The sequence below is a fragment of the Mustelus asterias genome, chromosome 4 (genome assembly GCF_964213995.1).
Source record: "Mustelus asterias chromosome 4, sMusAst1.hap1.1, whole genome shotgun sequence".
Lineage (NCBI taxonomy): Eukaryota > Metazoa > Chordata > Chondrichthyes > Carcharhiniformes > Triakidae > Mustelus > Mustelus asterias.
The window spans coordinates 141933067-141952571 of NC_135804.1; the positions used below are offsets into that span (position 1 = coordinate 141933067).

The window sequence follows — 19505 nt, forward strand, 5'->3', positions numbered from 1 at the left end:
GCAGGTGGGACTGGAAAATCCACCCCCCCCCCGCCATTGGGTTTATTTGTCAAGAGCAGAACACAAGAGCAGAGAAGAATGGTAAAAATACATTCGCCGAAACCTTCATCCTTGTTCACGGCTGGGATTCTCCGATGCCACTGAAAGTGAACGGAGTTTTGGCTGGAACGCCAAATTCTCCGTTCTCACCTGCAGTGGGGTGGGCATGGACGAGATCGGAGAATCCCACCGACTGAGCCTCACACTTCGAACTCTGCGTGCAGTTTCAATACCACAAACAGAATATTGGAAAATTAGAGAAAATGTAGAAAAGATTTTTGATTTGATTTGATTTGATTTATTATTGTCACATGTATTAACATACAGTGAAAAGCATTGTTTCTTGCGCGTTATACAGACAAAACATACCATTCATAGAGAAGGAAAGGAGAGAGTGCAGAATGTGGTGTTACAGTCATAGCTAGAGTGTAGAGAAAGATCAACTTAATGCAAGGTAAGTCCATTCAAAAGTCTGACAGCAGCAGGGAAGAAGCTGTTTTTGAGTCGGTTGGTACGTGACCTCAGGCTTCTGTATCTTTTTCCTGACGAGAGTTGCGAGAATTGAGAGGATGCTCCAATCAGGAAAGATTGAGCGGACTGGGACTCTTTTCTCTGTAAAAGAAAAGCTAAAGAGGAGAATTAATAGAGACCTTTAATATAATAGTGGAATTCAGTGGATGGTTGATGATTTACTGTTTCTATTTACTGTTGCATCCAAAACAAAAGAGTATAAATATCAGATATCAACAGATCAAATAAAGAACTGGAAAGGAACTTTAATATACTGGGAGCGGTGAAAGCGTGGAATGCATTGCCATGTGGTGTGGATGAGGCAAATAGAACTAATTCATTTAAGGGTAGGTTTGACATTGGATTGGGTGGCAGGATTGCCAAAAACTGTCATAGACCAGTTAAGTCAGACAGTCTGGGCGGGAGTTTACAGCCTCACTCGAGCGAGACCAGAAAATACCACCCAAGGTCAACGGACATTTCCATTGTCCGCCCCTCACCCGCTCCAATTCCATGACGGGCGGGACGGTAAAATTCAGGCATCTAACTTTATGTTGTAGAGGAACACAGTAAGAAGTCTCACAGCACCAGGTTATAGTCCAACAGGTTTATTTGGAATCACGAGCTTTCAGAGCGCTGCTTCTTATCACTCACCTGATGAAGGAGCAGTGCTCCGAAAGCTCGTGATTCCAAATAAAAGTGTTGGACTTTGACCTGGTGTTGTGCGACTTCTTACTCTGCCCACCTCAGTCCAACGCCGGCATCTCCACATCACAGAGGAGCAGACAGACCTTGCAGTGCATTTCTGAAAGTTTCACAATTAAGCTTGAATGATTTGGTTTTGGAACTTCGGCAGGTGGATAAAACTGAAATACAGATCAGCGATGATTGAGTTGATTGATGAACATGCTTGTGGGGCTGATTGACCTATTCTTGTTATTTTGCATCCTCACAGTATGAGATCATTCTTTTGTTATTGTTATATGGATACTGAAATGCTCATTGTTCCACAGGAGCAGGCTGAGGGTAAGGGAGCTGTTTGTGCATTTTATTTATTTATTTTTCAGTTAAATTAGTGAAAAAAATCGGAGGTTTTTTTTCAAAACAGGAAGTAGGCCCAGCAGCAGCCTGGGAAGGTTTTGGAGTGTTTAAAAGTAGGCCGCACCTTTGAGCTGGCAGTGTCGTTAGCGGGCAGCAGAGTGAGCAGGGGACAGAGTGAGAGCTGAAGGGCTTTGGCTCAAAACAGGCTTCGACGAGAACAGGCAGAGGCGAGAGTAGGTTTTTTCTTTCCCAGAATGTTTATTCTTGTTTTTCCCCAGAGTAAAAAACAAATGCCAGGCAGGATGTTGGAATGCTCCTCTTGCAGGATGTGGGAGATCAGGGAGACCTCCGGTATCCCTGACGACAGCACCTGCAAAAGATGCATTCAGCTGCAGCTGCTAGCAAAGCGTGTTAGGGAACTGGAGAAGGAGCTTGATGACCTCCATCTAATTCAGGAGAATGAGAAGTATATAGACAGTAGCTTTAGGGAGATAGTTACACCTAAGCAGCAGAGCACAGGAAATTGGGTTACTGTAAGGAGAGGAAATGGCAGTGTGAAAGGACAGGCAGAGCAGGGTTCCCCTGTGGCCATACCCCTCCACAACAGGTATACTGAATTGGATACTGTTGTGGGAGATGCTTTACCTGGGACAAGCTGCCACACCCGGAACTCTGATACTGAGTCTAGTTCTACAGCGCAAAAGCGTGGGATGAAGAAGAGGAGAGCAGTAGTGATAGGGGACTCAATGGTCAGAGCTACGGACAGGAGGTTCTGTGGTCGGGACAGAGACTCCCGCATGGTTTGTTGCCTCCCAGGTGCCAAGGTCAGCGATGTCTCTGATCGCATGCACAGCGTTCTAAAGTGGGAAGGTGATCAGCCAGATGTTGTGGTACACATCGGTACCAATGACGTGGGAAGGAAGAGTGAGGAGGTCCTAAAGAGTGAGTATAAAGAGCTTGGAAGGAAGTTAAAAAGCAGGACCCCGAGGGTAGTAATCTCAGGATTGCTACCTGAGCCACATGCCAGTGAGGGCAGGAGTAGGATGCTTGGGTGGATGAACACGTGGCTGAGGAACTGGTGCAGGGGACAGGGTTTCCAATTCTTGGATCATTGGGACCTCTTCTGGGGCAGGTGGGACCTGTACAAGAGAGATGGGTTACACCTAAACTACAAGGGGACCAATATACTTGCAGGGAGATTTGCTAGTGTTATTGGGGAGCGTTTAAACTAGATTTGCAGGGGGATGGGAACCAGAGTGCCAGAGCAGATAGTGGAGCAGGGGTTAAAAGACAGGTTAGTTCAAGCAAAATCACAAATGGAAGGGTAGAGTGTGGTGGAAATAATCTTTTGAGGTGTGTCTATTTCAATGCCAGGAGTATTGTGGGGAAGGCAGATGAGCTGAAGGCGTGGATAGACACGTGGAAATATGATATTATAGCCATTAGTGAAACTTGGCTACAGGAGGGGCAGGACTGGCAGCTCAATGTTCCAGGGTTCCAATGTTTCAGGCGGGATAGAGGCAGAGGGATAAAAGGTGGGGGGGTGGCATTGTTGGTCAGGGAAAATGTTACAGCGGTACTCAGGCAGGATAGATTAGGGAGCTTGTCTACAGAGGCCCTATGGGTGGAGCTGAGAAACAAGAAAGGTATGACCACATTAATGGGGTTGTATTATAGACCACCCAATAGCCAGCGAGAATTGGAGGAGCAAATCAGCGGAGAGATAGCTGACAACTGCAAGAAACACAAAGTTGTGATAGTAGGGGATTTTAATTTTCCACATATAGATTGGGACTCGCATACTGTTAAAGGTTTAGATGGGGTAGAGTTTGTAAAATGTGTTCAGGAGAATTTTCTACATCAGTATATAGAGGTGCCAACTAGAGAGGATGCGATATTGGATCTCCTATTGGGAAATGAGTTAGGGCAGGTGATGGATGTGAGTGTGAGGGAACACTTTGGATCCAGTGATCATAATGCCATTAGTTTCAACCTGATCGTGGATAAGGATAGATCTGGTCCTCGGGTTGAAGTTCTGAACTGGAAAAAAGCCAAATTTGATGAAATGAGAAGGGATCTGGGGAGTGTGGATTGGCACAGGCTGTTCTCTGGTAAGGATGTAAATGGAAAGTGAGAGGCCTTCAAAGGAGAGTGCAGAGTTTGTATGTTCCTGTCAGGATTAAAGGCAAAGTAAATCGGAATAAGGAACCTTGGTTCTCGAGGGAGATTGTAACACTGATTAAGAGGAAGAGAGAGTTGTATGAAATGTACAGGCAGCAAGGAACAGATCAGATGCTCGAGGAGTATAAAAAGTGCAAGAAGCTACTTAAGAGGGAAATCAGGAGGGCTAAAAGAAGACATGAGGTTGCTTAGGCAGACAGAGTGAAGGAAAATCCAAAGAGCTTCTATAGGTATGTTAGGAGCAAAAGGATAGTGAGGGATAAAATTGGTCCTCTTGAAGACCAGAGTGGTAGACTGTGTATGGAACCAAAAGAGATGGGGGAGATACTAAATGGTTTTTTTACTGAGGAAACGGGCATGGTGTCTACGGAAATAGGGCAAACAGGTAGGGAGGTCATGGAACCTTTACAGATTAAAGGGGAGGAGGTGCTCGCTGTCTTGAGGCAAATCAGAGTGGATAAATCCCCAGGACCGGACAGGGTATTCCCACGGACCTTGAGGGAAGCTAGTGTTGAACTTGCAGGGGCCCTGGCAGACATATTTAAAATGTCAGTATTCACGGGAGAGGTGCCGGATGATTGGAGGGTGGCTCATGTTGTTCCGTTGTTTAAAAGAGGTTCCAAAAGAAATCCGGGAAATTATAGGCCAGTAAGTTTGACGTCGGTGGTGGGCAAGTTATTAGAAGGTGTGATAAGGGATAGGATCTACAAATCTACAAATATTTGGATAGACAGGGACTTATTAGGGAGAGTCAACATGGCTTTGTGCGTGGTAGGTCATGTTTGACCAATCTATTAGAGTTTTTCGAGGAGGTTACCAGGAAAGTGGATGAAGGGAAGGCGGTGGATGTTGTCTACCTGGATTTCAGCAAGGCCTTTGACAAGGTCCCTCATGGGAGGTTAGTTAGGAAGGTTCAGTCGCTAGGTATACATGGGGAGGTAGTAAATTGGATTAGACACTGGCTCAATGGAAGAAGCCAGAGAGTGGTTGTGGAGGATTGCTTCTCTGAGTGGAGGCCTGTGACTAGTGGTGTGCCGCAGGGATCGGTGTTGGGTCCATTGTTGTTTGTCATCTATATCAATGATCTGGATGATAATGTGGTAAATTGGATCAGCAAGTTTGCTGATGATACAAAGATTGGAGGTGTAGTGGACAGTGAGGAAGGTTTTCAAAGCTTGCAGAGGGATTTGGACCAACTAGAAAAATGGGCTGAAAAATGGCAAATGGAATTTAACGCAGACAAGTGTGAGATATTGCACTTTGGAAGGACAAACCAAAGAAGAACGTACAGGGTAAATGGTAGGACTCTGAAGAGTGCAGTTGAACAGAGGGATCTGGGAATACAGGTACAGAATTCCCTAAAAGTGACGTCACAGGTGGATAGGGTCGTAAAGAGTGCCTTTGGTACATTGGCCTTTATAAATCGGAGTATCGAGTATAAAAGTTGGAGTGTTATGGTAAGGTTATATAAGGCATTGGTGAGGCCGAATTTGGAGTATTGTGTACAGTTTTGGTCACCTGGTTACAGGAAGGATGTAGATAAGGTTGAAAGAGTGCAGAGAAGGTTCACAAGGATGTTGCCGGGACTTGAGAAGCTGAGTTACAGAGAGAGATTGAATAGGTTGGGACTTTATTCCCTGGAGCGTAGAAGATTGAGGGGAGATTTGATAGAGGTGTATAAGATTTTGATGGGTATAGATAGAGTGAATGCAAGCAGGCTTTTTCCGCTGAGGCTAGGGGAGAAAAAGACCAGAGGGCATGGGTTAAGGGTGAAAGGAGAAAAGTTTAAAGGGAATATTAGGGAAGGCTTCTTCATGCAGAGAGTGGTGGGAGTGTGGAATGAGCTGCCGGATAAAGTGGTAAATGCGGGGTCACTTTTAACATTTAAGAAAAACTTGGACGGGTTCATGGATGAGAGGGGTGTGGAGGGATATGGTCCAAGTGCAGGTCAGTGGGACTAGGCAAAAAATGGTTCGGCACAGACAAGAAGGGCCAAAAGGCCTGTTTCTGAGCTGTAATTTTCTATGGTTCTATGGTTCTTTGGACCTGGTGCACCATAATCATTTTTTAGAAGACTATGTGATGATATTGTGCTAGTTGATATATTTTATGTTTAAGCTGAGATTGCTTTAAGAGGAAATGTTTTGGTACAGAATTGATTTGTCTGGTAAACATGCAGCAAGTGCTAAGAATGCAAGCTAATAAACGAATTTAGGTAGGAATTTGTTATTTTTTAGAGTTAATGGCCCTTTCATTTATTTAGGTTCACTTGGGATTTTAGATTAGGTGTGCAGAGTCGTGCAAGTTTTTGATTGACAGATGGTGAATGGGAGGAGCTAAGCTTGTAGGAAAGAAAGAGTTTCAGTTTCATTTTCAAATACAAGCAGTTGCTGTCTGGGCTACCGGAAGAAAGCAGTATCTCTCTGTCTCTCTCTCCAGCGGTGTTGTGATAGCTCCAGGATTGTAACGAAAATAAATTCAAGTTTTATTAACTAATTTTAAAGAGAGGTTTAAATCTATAACATAAATATTGCTTGATTGGAACTAATGGTAATAGGTTAGCAGTTAAGTATTGTATCTTGTACATTTAAGTATTGTTCAATTGTTAAAAGCCAAGCTAATTAATTTGTTATAGTGAAATTGCATTGTTAAATAAAGTTTGATTTGATAAAAGCTCCCTAGTTTGTCAATAGAATATATCTTTCATTAACTTTTCACTAATGCCTATTAATCTATCTTTGAAGCTTAGGAATTCTTACAACAGTGCTAAATTGGACAAAGAAATTGCTGGCATCTTTTACTAACTTAATATTTTGTTGACTCAGCCTACTTCTAAGTTAAAATTGTTCAATGCAGCAAATAGTGCCCATAAATATGACAGTCGGAGCTACTATGCATCAGCTCCATGCCCAATAATTCATTAAGACTACAAGGATCACTGTCTTCTATTCTACTCAGATCTAAAGAGAGATCAGGTGCATGTTGTGCAATACTAAAACACAAGATGATTACAGATAAGGAAACTATTCAGTCCAGCTTAATTCATCTGTCTATTTACTTTGTGATGAGGAGGAATGGGCATGAGAAGCAAAAATAATTACTCACTGCCTTACAACTCAAGGTCGCCCTGATGCGATGCTGCAGCAAACCATTTGGCGGCGGGCACGGAAGCGATTTCTGGCCTGCACGCTATTTTCCAGCAGTGGGTTAGAACATAGAACATAGAACAGTACAGCACAGAACAGGCCCTTCGGCCCACGATGTTGTGCCGAGCTTTATCTGAAACCAAGATCAAGCTATCCCACTCCCTATCATCCTGGTGTGCTCCATGTGCCTATCCAATAACCGCTTAAATGTTTCTAAAGTGTCTGACTCCACTTTCACTGCAGGCAGTCCATTCCACACCCCAACCACTCTCTGCGTAAAGAACCTACCTCTGATATCCTTCCTATATCTCCCACCACGAACCCTATAGTTATGCCCCCTTGTAATAGCTCCATCCACCATGCCAGGTGTGGTGAAGTGGGAAAAATCATGCCCATCGTCTCTCCTGATCTTTATTTCGATTGGATTTTTTGGGCTGCAGATTCACTTGTTTTACACTTTCTCACTATTTTACCCATGTTGCATTTTTATTTGTCGTGGCTATAAAATCTTCAGGAGCTTAGGACAATGCCAATTCTCTCTGCAAATGGGAGTCATTTTATCTATTCCCCTTTGCTTAGAGGAGGAGGAGGAGGAGAAGCATTGGCACTACATAGAAGGACCACATACTGCAGGATGATAACAGTTCAGGAACAAAGCTTAGAGTAATTCTTACCCTCTTGATAGTGTATTGGTCTGGATTGTCAGGGGAGCAGTGTAGATCAGGGTGTGTCTTTATTGCCTCCTGTAACAAGACCTTACAAACCACTGCACTTGCCTTTTGCTACCAGGGCTAACACAGCCTTCAACATCCTTGCCTCTGATTCCTGCAGCAAGGCATGTCAGCAACATCAGTCAATCTGCAGCTCACATTTGTATTATGCAGAGGCCAATAGTGTACTTTCAACACACAATTCCAATCCAAACCACTACTGATTATACAGTTACGAAGGCAAATGCAATGTTAGCATTCATGTTGAGAGGGTTAGAATACAAGAGCAGGGATGTACCTCTGAGGCTGTATAAGGCTCTGGTCAGACCCCATTTGAAGTATAGTGAGCAGTTTTGAGCCCCATACCTAAGGAAGGATGTGCTGGCCTTGGAAAGGGTCCAGAGGAGGTTTACAAGAATGATCCCTGGAATGAAGAGCTTGTCGCATGAGGAACGGTTGAGGACTCTGGGTCTGTACTCGTTGGAGTTTAGAAGGATGAGGGGGGGATCTTAATGAAACTTACAGGATACTGCGAGGCCTGGATAGAGTGGACGTGGAGAGGATGTTTCCACTAGTAGGTAAAACTACAACCAGAGGGCACAGCCTCAGGCTAAAGGGACGATTCTTTAGAACAGAGATGAGGAGGAATTTCTTCAGCCAGAGAGTGGTGAATCTGTGGAACTCTTTGCTGCAGAAGGCTGTGGAGGCCAGGTTATTGAGTGTCTTTCTTGATTAATAAGGGGATCAAGGGTTATGGGGAAAAAGCAGGAGAATGGGGATGAGAAAAATATCAGCCATGATTGAATGGCAGAGCAGACTCGATGTGCCAAGTGGCCTAATTCTGCTCCTATGTCTTGTGGTCTTATGGTCTTAGGGTTATACACTCACATTGCCATAAGAGATCCAGCAGACTAGCTCACTGCTTCATAGAGTGCAAGAACTTCTATTCCATTCATGCTGTCACTTGTATTTATCTGGAAGTTTATTCCAATATTTGTCACTATATGAAGAAGCATTTCATGGTATTAATCGAAAAATGATCATTTATTGACTTTGACACTCTCCTAGCTTGACTGCCATCATATAATTTTAAAAAAGTATTCCGGGCTTATTTTATCCAGTCCCTTAATGATCCAGGTTCCATGAGATCATTCCACAAATGCTGTCTTCCCATAGATTGAGAAATAAAATTTAGCTAGCCTTTCCTTGTTACTGAGATCCCATTACAGATTTGCCTTGGGATTCTTCTCTGCCCAGGCATGTCAGCGTGTGATTGTCTGTCTTGTTTCTATCTGATCAGAACCAGCTGCAACATAGAAGGCACAATTTTACCAGAAGACTATAGCATAATCAAGAACCCTACGCACCCCGGGCATTCTCTCTTCCACCTTCTTCCGTCGAGAAAAAGATACAAAAGTTTGAGGTCACGTACCAACCGACTTAAGAACAGCTTCTTCCCTGCTGCCAGCAGACTTTTGAATGGACCTACTTTGTATTAAGTTGATCTTTCTCTACACACTAACTGTGACTGTAACACTACATTCTGCACCCTCTCCTTTCCTTCTCTATGAACGGTAGGCTTTGTCTGTATAGTGCGCAAGAAACAATACTTTTCACTGTATGTTAATACATGTGACAATAATAAATCAAATCAAATCAAAAATATAAGGATTGAACATTCCCTTCTCTGATTTACATTCAACTGATTTGGTCATGTAGTTTAAAGTTCTATTGGTTTGCTGGATTGTTATTCTGCATTAGTTGGACATATTTAGCATCAGAGCAATTAAACCTCCCTAGGTTTTGTTTAGCTTCATCCTCAGATATTTCAGTGTCATTCTTGGAGTATTTCTGTGCTTCTTTTCCAGCACAGCACTTTACACTTGACTGCACGAAGTTTCATCTGAAACTTTTCTGATGCCTTCCATGTTTTGTCCAACTCATTCTGCAGCTTTGGAGCTCTCCTTCCTTTTCAATATCACCTCTAAATCTGCCACAGCATTGAGTTCCTGAATCCAGATGGAGAATGGAGATCCCAACGCTTCCAGGCATCCCCCCCTGTCCTTCCCCATCTAAGGGAAAAGCTCGCTACTGAATAATTTGTGTTGTGTTTTTTGTTGTCTTTTGTTGGTGATAAGCACACCTTTAAGCTTGGAAAGATCAGGGCTGGAATTCTCCAGTCTCGCACCCGTCACTCCCACTTCCAGCAGGAACGGAGAAGTTGGTGCTCAGCCAAATTTCCAGTCACAGCAGTGGAACCAGAGACTTATTACAGTCCATATCCCTCTATTTCCTGCTGATTCATGTACCCATCCAGATACCTCTTAAATGTTGCTAATGTACCCGCTTCCACCACCTCCTCTGGCAGCGCGTTCCAGGTACCCACCACATTCTGCGTGAAAAACTTCCCCCACACATCTCCTTTAAACTTTCCCCCTTTCACCTTGAACCTGTGCCCCCTTGTAATTGACACTTCCACCCTGGGAAAAAGCCTCTGCCTATCCACCCTGTCTATGTTCTCAATTTTGTAAACCTCTGTCAGGTCTCCCCTCAGCCTCCATCTTTCCAGTGAAAAATACCTTCATATACAGATCAAAAGGGCACTCATTCAACCTCTAATCTTCCACATGTTAGGCAGGACAGTGGGTGGTGTGCTGCAATAGGAGCTAGTATTCCCAGGATGAGTGAGTGTGGGGAAGGTTAGGGGTGTGGTGGGCATAAAGGTTAAAATCATTCCAGGTCCTCTCACGAGAAAGTGCATTGTGTAGACATCAGTTGGGAAAAGGATTAAAGAATCATGGAGTCCCTACAGTGCAGGAGGCGGCCATTCGACCCATTGAGTCTGCACCGACAACAATCCCACCCAGGCCCTATCCCCATAGCCCCACATATTTACCCTCTTAATCCCCCTGATATCAAGGGTCAATTTAGCATGGCCAATCAACCTAACCCACACATTTCTGGACTATGGGAGGAAACCGGAGCACCCGGAGAAAACCCACGCAGACACGGGGAGAATGTGCAAACCCCACACACACAGTGACCTGAGGCTGGGAATTGAACCCAGGTCCCTGGCGCTGTGAGGCAGCAGAGCTAACCACTGTGCCACCGTGCCGCCCCAATGATTAGGATGGACTTTGATACCTTCAGTCAAAAGTTACCTGCAAATCATCATCTGACACACATTCGGAAAGAAAGAATGTCACTTGGGATTGAGATTGGCACCTTTAAAACTGCATCAGAGATAGAGCTAGTGATTTGACCGGAGTAGGAAGTGAGTTAATTAGGAGAGAAACACAGGGGACAGTCTGGTTAAGCTCATTCACAACAAACAGTCAGCTTACTTTGAAACTTGCATTCTAAACAATGATCCAAAGATTCTCCAATCAAAGAGCAGCTTTCCATTCTCTTCTGGTCCAACTTCCAGGTTTGATTTGCAAACTGACTGCAGATATCACAACCACTTTGAATTTGTGAGCTGATTTTCCCCCAGCTGAATCAAATGGAATCATTTCAAAGCACGCAGTTAGACAACCCAAGAGGCACATTTTATCTTGCATTGTGCTAAATTGCCAACAATATACCGACAGCAGGGATGGAGAGCTGGAAAGATGTTAGTCCCTGCCCATTAATTATCCTGTGGCCATCTTCTTAATGCCTCTTCTACTGGACACAAAAAGCACCCATCCCAGGAGAGGGGCAGATGCATCCAAATAAAGCTGTCACGATGGAACGGCATCATACACATCACAATCATCTTCAAACCACCTTCAACATAAAGAATGTTTGTGTATGACAGAAGCTGCATTCTGCTCTTTACAGTAACATAAAAAGATTGCTGCCTGCTACTACCTGGAACACTAACTTCATGCGTTTATGGAATGAGCTGCCAGAGGAGGTGGTAGAGGCGGGTACAATTACAACATTTAAAAAACATTTGAACAGGTACATGGATAGGAAATGTTTAGAGGGATATGGGCCAAACACAGGAAAATGAGACTAGTTCAGTTTGGGAAACTTGGGCGGTATGGATGAGTTGGGCTCAAGGGTCTGTTTCCGTGCTGTATGCCTCTATGACTCATAAGGTTAAATCTCACGGGATCCAGGGTGAGGTATCTAAATGGATACAAAATTGGCTTCTTGACAGAAGCCAGAGGGTGGTTGTAGAGGGTTGTTTTTCAAACGGGAGGCCTGGGACCAGCGGTGTGCCTCAGGGATCGGTGCTGGATCCACTAGGTCCACATCGTTATGAAGTGCTTCGAAAGGTTAGTCATGGCACGAATCAATTCCAGTCTCCCGGACGACCTGGATCCACTACAGTTTGCCTACCGCCAAAACAGGTCCACAGCAGACGCCATTTCCCTGACCCTGCACTCAACCCTGGAACACCTAGGTAACAAGGACACATACGTCCGACTCCTATTTATTGACTACAGCTCAGCCTTCAACACTATTATTCCCACGAAACTCATCTCCAAACTCCGTGGCCTGGGCCTTGGCACCTCCCTCTGCGACTGGATCCTGAACTTCCTAACTCCCAGACCACAATCAGTAAGGATAGGCAACAACACCTCCTCCACAATCATCCTCAACACTGGTGCCCCACAAGGCTGTGTTCTCAGCCCCCTACTATACTCCTTATACAGCTATGACTGTGTGGCCAAATTCCCCTCCAATTCGATTTTCAAGCTTGCTGATGACACCACTATAGTGGGTTGGATCTCAAACAATGACGAGACAGAGTACAGGAATGAGATAGAGAATCTGGTGAACTGGTGCGGCAACAATAATCTCTCCCTCAATGTCAATAAAACAAAGGAGATTGTCATCGACTTCAGGAAGCATAAAGGAGAATATGCCCCTGTCTACATCAACGGGACGAAGTAGAAAGGGTCGAGAGCTTCAAGCTTTTAGGTGTCTAGATCACCAACAACCTGTCCTGATTCCCCCATGCTGACACTATAGCTAAGAAAGCCCACCAACGCCTCTACGTTTTCAGAAGACTAAGGAAATTTGCCATGTCAGCTACGACTCTCACCAACATCTGCAGATGCACCATAGAAAGCATTCTTTCTGGTTGTATCTCAGCTTGGTATGGCTCCTGCTCTGCCCAAGACCGCAAGGAACTACAAAAGGTTGTGAATGTAGCCCAATCCATCACGCAAACCAGCCTTCCATCCATTGACTCTGTCTATACTTCCTGCTGCCTCGGCAAAGCAGCCAGCATAATTAAGGACCCCACACACCCCAGACATTCTCTCTTCCACCTTCTTCCTTTGGGAAAAAGATACAAAAGTCTGAGGTCACATACCAATCGACTCAAGAACAGTTTTTTCCCTGCTGCTGTCAGACTTTTGAAGGGGCTTACCTTCCATTAAGTTGATCTTTCTCTACACCCTAGCTATGACTGTAACACTACATTCTGTACTCTCTCGTTTCCTTCTCTATGAACGGTATGTTTTGTCTGTATACGCGCAAGAAACAATACTTTTCATTGTATGTTAATACACGTGACAATAATAAATCAAATCAAATCAAACCGTTATTTGTCATTTATATTAATGATTTGGATGCGAATATAGGAGGCATGGTTAGTAAGTTTTCAGATGACACCAACATTGGTGTCATAGTGGACAGTGAAGAAAGTTATCTCGGATTGCAACGGGATCTTGATCAATTGGGCCAGTGGGCTGATGAACGGCAGATGGAGTTTTATTTAGATAAATGCGAGGTGATGCATTTTGGTAGGTTGAACCAGGGCAGGACTTACTCAGTTAATGGTCGGGTGTTGTGTAGAGTTACAGAACAAACATAACTCCTTGAAAGTGGAGTCACAGGTGGATAGAGTGGTGAAGAAGGCATTCAGTATGCTTGGTTCCATTGGTCAGAACATTGAATAAAGGAGTTGGGACATCTTGTTGAAGTTGTACACGACACTGGTAAGGCCACACTTGGAGTACTGTGTACAGTTCTGGTCACCCTATCATAGAAGGGATATTATTAAACTAGAAAGATTGCAGAAAAGATTTACTAGGATGCTACAGGAACTTAATGGTTTGAGTTATAAGGAGAGGCTGGATAGACTGGGACTTTTTTCTCTGGAGCGTAGAAGGCTGAGGGGTGATCTTATAGAGGTTTATAAAATAATGAGGGGCACAGATCAGCTAGATAGTCAATATCGTTTCCCAAAGGTAGGGGAGTCTAAAACTAGAGGGCATGGGTTTAAGGGGAGAGGGGAGAGATACAAAAGTGTCCAGAGGGGCAATTTTTTCACACAGAGGCTGGTGAGTGTCTGGAAAAAGCTGCCAGAGTTAGTAGTAGAGGCGGGTACAATTTTCTCTTTTAAAAAGCATTTAGACAGTTACATGGGTAAGTTGGGTATAGAGGGATATGGGCCAAACGTGGGCATTTGGGACTAGCTTAGGGGTTAAAAAAAAGGGCGGCATGGACAAGTTGGGCCGAAGGGCCTGTTTCCATGCTGTAAACCTCTATGACTCTATGACTCTTATAACAAAATAAAACCTATTTTCTTCCATTGAGCCCCATCATTGATACAGGACAAGCTCCGAGTCGGATTCCTCTCTCCAAGAGGGAGCCGACCAGGGAAGGAGAGGATAATCGGTGAAGAGTTGCAGAAAGGTCACAGTTGCAGAATCATGAGGTAGCCAGAGATTTAAAGGGACAGAAGAACCCTGAAGAGGATAACACAACTTTTATAGCCTCAGTTAAGACCAGTGCCTAGAAGCAGAAGTGCCCTGGCTGTAATGGACATGGAGAGAAGGCCATTGCTGGACTCTCTCCCACAGGACATTGGCAATTTATTGCTCCTGCTCCTGAACCAACTGTCACCTTCTTCCGAGTGGAACCAGCAGGATCACGGGAAAGTGGGGGTAAGGATCTGGGCTAGGATTCTGCGCCCCACCAACAATTACATGCAGCATCAGGTCGGAGTGAGAAGTAGGACTCCGTGCAGGTGGGGTAGGGTATTTGAGCTCAAGACAGGAATGATTCCTTTCTAGTTTCTGTTCTGCATAGGTTTGGACAGAATAGGGAAAAGAAAATCCCCCCTGCTGTGCAATAGCACCAGGTCAACAGAGACTATTTACAAATGAAGAAGCCCACATCCATAAATAGAACAATGGATCACAATGTCCGCCTGGCATTCTCAGATGGTCCTATCAGAGACTAGATGCCTTTCTCCAGATAGCCACTTTTAGCAGCTGCAGGCACCAGAGTTCTACAACCCCATGGATCGCCCTCCCCCCTTCTCCCAGCAGCTTTTCTGTGGAAGTGGAAACCATGATGTGGAGATGCCAGCGTTGGACTGGGGTAAGCACAGTAAGAAGTCTCATAACACCCAGGTTAAAGTCCAACAGGTTTATTTGGCAGCACTAGTGCTAAAATCTAAAATTAGTCTGACCCCAGGAAATTTGCCAAGCGGACACTCTGACCACATGCACCAGATAGAATTCCAACCCTGTCACGTGTACGGCACAGGAAACACTGAAGGAGCCAACCCCAGCTGCAGGACCTAGTCAGCCTGATGCATTCCTTCTTTCACAATGGAAGCTTGGTGTTATTTTCCAAAATGGATTTTGTTACACAGCAAGAGGAATGTCTTGAAGCATTCCTCCTATTAACTATAAATAGAGCCTCAATAAATCGAGATCATTATAACTATTGCAGAGGAACACAACTGCGCAGTTTGCAGCAGTAAATCGAGTTGTTACCTTACGGGGGTCGGAGAGTTGGAGGGAGGCTGTTGGGGGTGTAAAATATCCAATGATACAATTGCATTATTGAGTGCGAGTACAAAAATCTTATGAACTGCACCTTGTCCTGAAACCTTTACGCCGTTTGAAGCTTTCTGCAAACGTGGTGATGGGAGTAAATGTTATGTCAAGTTTGAGTACGCAACCTTTCTCTTGGCACAGGATCATTGTTCAGTCTACTGTCAGTCGGGGGGGTGGGTTCACTAATCAACAGGTGGGCAAATAAATCATTTGATTTCCTCATGTTGAACACTGCCTTTTAAAGGATTTGATGCGGATATGAGTTAGCAGACTGTTCTATATTTTTATTTACAGTAAAAATTGATAGGATGATAATTTAATTTCATTGCATACTTTCAGTATTGCCCACGAAATGGTTTTGGGATTGTCCTAACTCAGTCCCCAGTGAATAGTGCCAGCTACAATACAGTACACAATTGGCTAGGCGGGAAGTTGGTATCGATGGTATTGTTTCGATAGGCTTTACCTGACATCTATTGCAGTTTATAACTGATTTGCTGCTGATGCAGTGTGGATAAATCAAAGTATCCAATTTCTGATGACTAATGTTCCATCCTGATGAACGAAAAAGAAAATCGCTAAATATATCAAATAAAAATGTATACACGTGCTACAGACAAACATTCTTAATAACTGGGTACAAAGCAGAGGAAAAGGAGATGCGTGTTCATATTTGTAATCCTTGGCACCTTTTTATTAAGTTTACAATTCTGGGGGTTCTTACCAAGGTGCCTGGTTTCACCTATAACCAGCATGGGAGAGAAGTGGAGCAAGATCACCATATAGAAGCTGGGGCAGCTGTCACATGTGGCAGCATGTCTGTGAGTCCAGTCCTCTCAAGATCAAGGTGTCTCAGAGGAAGCACATCCTAGCATTTGATTTGATTTGATTTATTATTGTCACATGTGTTAGTATACAGTGAGTAATATTGCTTCTTGCGCACTATACAAAGCATACCGTTCATAGAGAATGAAAGGAAAGAATGCAGAATGTCGTGTTACAGTCATGGCTCGGGTATAGAGAAAGATCAACTTACTGAAGAGATTGAATTAAAGGATGTTTAAAAAGTTTAAAAGAGTTAGAATGAAGTTTTAGAAGCATAGAATGAGGATAAAAGATAGAATTAGAGGTATGCTGGGCACAGCTTGCAAGAATTTGCCTTGCTCCGGCGCCATCTTGGAAAAAAAGCATCGAACCATGTTCAGTCTTTATCATAACCTGAGATTGTGATCCCTGCACCTTCACAACTCATTTAGTTGAAACAAACTCTCTATGCAAACGCAATTTTTCCATTGACAATAAATCTCATTCATTTCACCCTTAAATCTCTGCCTCTCTAAATTAGAGACACCAGATTCTTATTGAGTTTTTTTGATAACTATGATGTTTCCAACTGAAAATGAAGCTTCTTGTCTTTGTCTGCAGTCTTTACGAAGCTTCAATAACAGCCATCATGAGAGGAACCCAAAGAGAGACACAGAATTTGAACTGCTGTGTCCCACATTGAGCAATGAGGTTGCAAAATAACTATTGACTCTGCCTTACTTTGAATAATGCTATGGAATCTTTTTATTTTCACCTGTGGCTGCAGATGGGACTTCCGTTTAATATCTCATCCAAAAGACAGCACCTCAAGCTGAACTTTTCTCCAGAGCATCGTCACACCCTGGGGGAAGGTACTGGTGCAGGAAAGGGGCAGTGTGATTATCAGTCAGCAGATTCATGCCAACCAAGGGAAGATAGAGAAGGAAGTCTTTTATTATTCATTTGTGGGGCATGGGCGTCGCTGGCTGGCCAACATTTATTGCCCATCCCTAGTTGCCCGGGGCAGTTGAGAGTAGAGCCACATTGCTGTGGGTCAGCTGTCACATGTTGGCCACATCAGGTAAGGATGACAGATTTTCTTCCCCAAAGGACATTGTGAACCAGGTGGGTTTTTCTGACACTCAGCAAGGGTTTTATGGTCATCAGTAGATTCTTAATTTTTTATTGAATTCAAATAATACCATCTGTCGTGGTGGGATTTGAACTCGGGTCGCCGGAACATTAGCTGAGTTTCTGGATTAATAGTCTAGCGATAATACCACTAGGCCATTGTCTCCCCCTGTATCACTGGTCCTGTCCGGCGAGTGCGATGTACTTGCTACTCCCGGGGGTAAGGATGTAAATAATGTGGTCAAGCTAGAATACTAACCATGGCACCATGGAGCAGGAGACAGTCCAAGGGGAACAGTAAATGAGAAAAGTTGTAAGTCCTTGGTGATTCATTAATTAGGAGGATAGACAAAATCTCCTGCAGTCACACCAGAGAATCCAAGAGGGTGTGTTGCCTTTTAGTTCAAAGGTAAAGGTGGGGTAACTGGAGAGGAACTTGGAAAGTGAGGGGAAAGATCCAGTTGTTATGGTTCCCATTTGGACCAATGACATTGCATCATTCTGTTTAAAATGTGCTCCAGTTTCCAGTAAGGGGCACAACAGGTGAGTCCTCTGCTCTATCCTACAGGGATTTTGATTGCCATTCCAAAAATGCTCAAGTATTCCCTTAGAAGAAATTTACACATTTTATCTCCAATGGCTCTTCAGTCTTTGGTCTCATTTCCACATAGGGCCTGATTTTACCATTGCGTCGCGCCTGTTTTCGGGCATGCATTTAAATTGAATTAATGAACGGCCCGCCCAACTTTATCAGCATTTCCCCCTTTACCGTTGCGTTCGCTGATCCGGAATTGCGCCAAAATGAACCTGCTGAATAAAAGTCTGAATTGGGCGTTCCAGATGCTGAAGAGGCGAGTTCAGAGCTTCCAACGTCTCTCTGACTCAGATTGGTGGTGGGGGGGAAGGAGGGATGCGGGTCAGATCATTCTCTGGTTGGGGGGGGAGGAGGACGGAGGCGGGTAAGTTGTATCTCTGGTGGGGGGGGGAGAGGGGGCAGGCCCAATTGCTCACGGGTTGGGGGGGGGGCAGATGGATCTCTGGTAGGGAGGAGGGGGGCAGGGGGGTCCGCTGCCACTCTGTGGGCGATCGGTGGGAGGGAAGGGGGCAGGGGTCGTGATTGGTCTGGGCAGCAGGGGGTGGGGGGGTGGGGGTGGATAAGGGGGCAGTGATGTGTATGTGGGGGTCATCGCTCCCACGTTTTGCTCCCGGGCCGCTTTCTCCGTTTTCTGCGGCTCGGGAGCGATCTGACATGGGCGCGCTTTTTCAAATTTTTTTCCAACTGCGCTTGTGCAGTTCAGAACTCCGATTGTTTCGGCTGCGCTAAGCCCCGCCCACAGCACGAATGGGACCCACGATTTTTTTTTTCAGGCTGAGTGCGTCTGGGGGAGCCTGAAAGCAGATTTCCAAATCGGATGTGAATTACGCCCAGAGTCAGCACTTAGAATGAAGATGGTAAAATCAGGCCCATAGACATGGATCTAATGGTCCACAGGACAGAATGGACTGGATGCCTGGGCCCTGAATTGGACAGGGTTTGAACCAATTCCAAAGGTAGGCAGGAGAGTTCTACTCCTGTGCATTCCTGAAATTGAAATGAGATTCCCAGAATTTCAGGCCCTTTATGTTTCTGTTGGCTAAGAGGTTAATGCAAGGAGCCATGCGTCATCTTTAATATCTTGTACACAAACTAGCTCTAAGACTTATGACTCCTTTCCATGTGGAAAGTGATGAAAGTGTTGGAGCTTGCAAATTAGCTTAATATATGTGTCTACTGTCCCCTGGAGCGGCTTGGTTTGTTCTTCAATATTATGGAAACCTTCACTTCCAAAGGAAATCTGCCCTTTAGTTAACATCTCCAAAAGAGATTAACTGGACTAGTTTCATTGCTCGAATGAACTGTGTACAAAGTGTTTGCTGCATTTACTTAGAAAACAACAGTGATGCTACAAAAGATTTGGGATGTTGGGAAGACATCAGAGCCAATGCAAGGTCTTTCTTTACATTGAGATACAGAAGCAGGTTAATTGTTGCTTCAATTCTTGGTTTAGTTTTGTTTCTGTTCTATTTACGTTGGAGTCAATCTGACAGTGATTATGGCGAGGTTTTCCTGAAAATTGGCCAAGGCCAACGGCGGACAAAATGGTGTTGAA

General features: G+C 44.4%; 1 protein-coding gene across 2 annotated transcripts in view; it reads right to left on the minus strand.

Moving 5' to 3' along the window:
* Positions 1 to 319: 319 nt before the first annotated feature.
* LOC144492405 (uncharacterized) overlaps positions 320 to 19505 on the minus strand; it is a 202283-nt gene continuing 183097 nt past the window's right edge. The window contains exon 5 of one of the 2 annotated variants that reach the window (XR_013497590.1): positions 320 to 665. The gene's annotated coding sequence lies outside the window, so the exon portion shown is untranslated. The remainder of the gene's footprint in view (positions 666 to 19505) is intronic. The other variant, XM_078210412.1, reaches the window with a different exon arrangement.